Raw genomic sequence first — 3,403 nt, 5'->3', positions numbered from 1 at the left:
CTTGGGTAATAAGATAATGCTAGAATCATAAAATGGGTGGGAAGGCTGTCCCTTTTTAAAAATTTTCTGAAATAATTTGTACAGAACTTGTTATTATCTCCTCTTCAAATGATCAATGAAGCCATTTTGACCTGGAGTTTTCCTTGTGAGAAGTTTTTATTTAATTTTTTAATTTTTTTAAGATTTTACTTATTCATGAGAGACACAGAGAGAGGCAGAGACATAGGCAGAGGGAGAAGCAGGACCCTGGGATCACAACCTGAGCCAAAGGCAGATACTCAACTACTGAGCCAACCAGGCACCCCAGGAGGTTTTAAACTAAGAGTTCAACCTAATAGATACAGGGACATTCCGGTTAAATATTTCTTCTTGAGTGAGCTTTGTTAATCTGTTGAATTTATTGGCATGAAGTTGTTTATAATATTCCTAAATGATGGGATCTCTGGGTGGCGCAGCGGTTTGGCGCCTGCCTTTGGCCCAGAGCGCGATCCTGGAGACCCGGGATCGAATCCCACATCGGGCCCCCGGTGCATGGAGCCTGCTTCTCCCTCTGCCTGTGTCTCTGCCTCTCTCTCTCTCTCTCTGTGACTATCATGAATAAATAAATAAAAATCTTTAAAAAAAAATATTCCTAAATGATATTTTAATATCTGTACAAGCTGTAATGTGTCACTTCTCTCATTCTTGATATTGGCAATTTATGTCTCCTCTCTTTTTTATCTGATCAGTCTGGGCTATAACTTTGTCTATTTTCTTGATCTTCTAAAAGAAGCACATCACTCCATTTCTGGCTTCCACCATCATATTGCCTTCTCCTTTTCTATGGTCTTCTCTCTTCCTGCCTCTGTTATAAGGACTCTTGTGATTATATTTAGGGGCCATCTGGATAATCCAGGATAACTTAACCCACTCAAGTTCTTAATATAGTCACATCCACAAAGTCTGTCCTAGAGTATAAAATAAAGCTCACAGGTTCCAAAGATTAAGAAAAGGTTTATTCTTTTTATTTTTTAAAATATTTTATTTATTTATTCATGATAGACAGAGAGAGAGAGGCAGAGACACAGGCAGAGGGAGAAGAAGGCTCCATGCAGGGAGCCCGATGTGGGACTCAGTCCCGGAACACCAGGATCACGCCCTGGGCCGAAGGCAGGCACTTAAACTGCTGAGCCACCCAGGCTGCCCAGGTTTATTCTTTTTAAAAGGTGAATCTGAGATGCCTGGATGGCTCATTAAGTCCAATTCTTGATTTTGGCTCAGGTCATGATCTCAGGGTCATGAGATCTAGCCCCAATGTCAGGCTCTTCACTGGGCATGGAGCCTGCTTAAGATTCTCTCTCTCCAACTCCCTTTGCCTACCCACCTCAGAAAAATTTTTGATTAATTAAATTTAATTTAAAAAATGAATTCCTAGTACCAGGTAAAGATAGGAATCCTTGGGATGATTTGTGAAAATATAGGAATCCTATAAAAGGAAGCCATACACTCATGCTAGAGATAATCTTCATCTGGCTTAGTAGGATCCAACATGAAAGTAAAGTATGCTACTCTGAAACTAATAATACACTATATTTATTGATTGATTTTAAATAAAATAAGATAAAAAAGAAAGTAAAATATGAAACAAGAAAGGTAAGTTACAGCAGTGAATTAATTAGTGGCTTAGCAAACATTTGTTGAGCATCTACTATGGAAAGGCATGATATCAGGTGTGGAGGTAGGAGTCAGTAGAGGGAAACAAAGATGATTAAGACAAGGCCCCAGCTCTCAATGTCCTACATTTCAGAAATGATGCACAGAAAGCAAAATAAGCTAAGTGCTAGAAAAGTCCATATATAGAAGAGGGAGGGATCATGGAGAGCAGGAAAAGTTTAATGAAAGGAATCAATATTTAGTCTGGGGTTTGAATTTAAGCCTTTTCAAATGTTTACAATGGAAGCATAAACAGGAGGTTGACCACGTATCCTTTCAAATGCAGAAGTCCCTAAAACTTGGGGCCCATCGTAATAATTTTACTACAAGAAAAATGTCAAGATGATTTCCTCAGTTGTATCAACGTTAAGCTGCTTCTTGACAGCCCAACACAGAAGCAACGTCAGGAACTTCTGGGGGTGAGGGGCGCGGAAAGGAGAAGAAAGGTATTAGGCAACTGGCAAGATTGGAGAAAAATGGCAGGACTGGTTTCCCAGGAATCACCTTAGCTGAGCTGGAGCTGTGTTTCCCAGAATTCCCTTTGAATCCAGGTTAGGGTTGGCCACAGGGAACATTTGTGACTTGAAAGGTGAAAGTAAAACAGCATTTGTTAAACTCTAGATTATTGCAAGTTACAAGTACCACTGCAGATTATGCACATGGTTGATGTGCCAACCCCTTATAGGCCCTCCAGCTCCTGCCAGGTCTCCACAGCAATTCTGAGTGCCAGGGCAGGCACAGGTGCACCTCAGTAAGAATACTGGCTTCTTCTATCGGCCACCTATGGGAGACAAGCAGGAAGTGATGGAGACAGACGTGGGTTCCAATTTGTCCTTGTGGATTCTGATTTATCCTTATAGGTTCTGGTTTGTCTTGCTCTATCTGGGTTTTTTTTCCCTGACTTCCAGCCCTGCTGATTTACAGCAACTTTATGCTCACCATCAGACAACAGAGGTGAGAGCTTTCTCCATGGACATCTTCACCAGCTCTCACAAGTGTGAAAAGTCACATGCCTACAAAAGTCCCTTGTTCCATATCACCTGTAATGTTTCTGCTTCCCCAACTGAACCCTGAGCAATGCAGCAGTCTGCTGCAATGACCATGTCTGATTAAAAGAAAAAAGATGCCTTTTTTCATTACTTTGGGGAAAAAAAATCCAAAAGATTGCTTACGTTACAAATATACAGAGCTATCAGCAAGTAAATGGTTCTTTCTTATTACTGGTATTTTCTCCCACAAAATAACTCTTCAAGACCTCGAACTATGAAATTTAACGTCTTGATAAACATAGCTACTGGCTTTTCTTTTAGTATTTTGCAAAAAATCTTGGTTTTTTAATAAAATAATTCAACCCACAATCAAAGTAGAACATTGGTTTCAATCTCAAATTATTTGTATCTAGCTAAATCTCCCCCTTTTATCCCCCTCTTTAGAAAGCCACTTGAGAAATCCCATTTGACAAGGGACATTATTACAGTTTGTAATGCCCAACATCAGGGCAAGACTTTTTTTTCTCTTTTGTAAAATCAATTTGAGTTATTTACAATGAACTTAAAAACCATGAACTTTTATGAAAAAGCTTGACAGGTTTGATGTATGATAGACTAACATTTCAAAAAAAGAAAAAAAAACAGAAAAAGATTTTTTTCTTTTTGGCCATGGAATAAAAACATGGGTCTGGCCACTCAGACTCACTTCTGAGTAGAGAAAT

The sequence above is a fragment of the Canis lupus genome, chromosome 25 (assembly GCF_003254725.2).
Source record: "Canis lupus dingo isolate Sandy chromosome 25, ASM325472v2, whole genome shotgun sequence".
NCBI classification, from domain to species: Eukaryota; Metazoa; Chordata; class Mammalia; order Carnivora; family Canidae; genus Canis; species Canis lupus.
Note: the sequence above shows the minus strand (reverse complement) of the source record.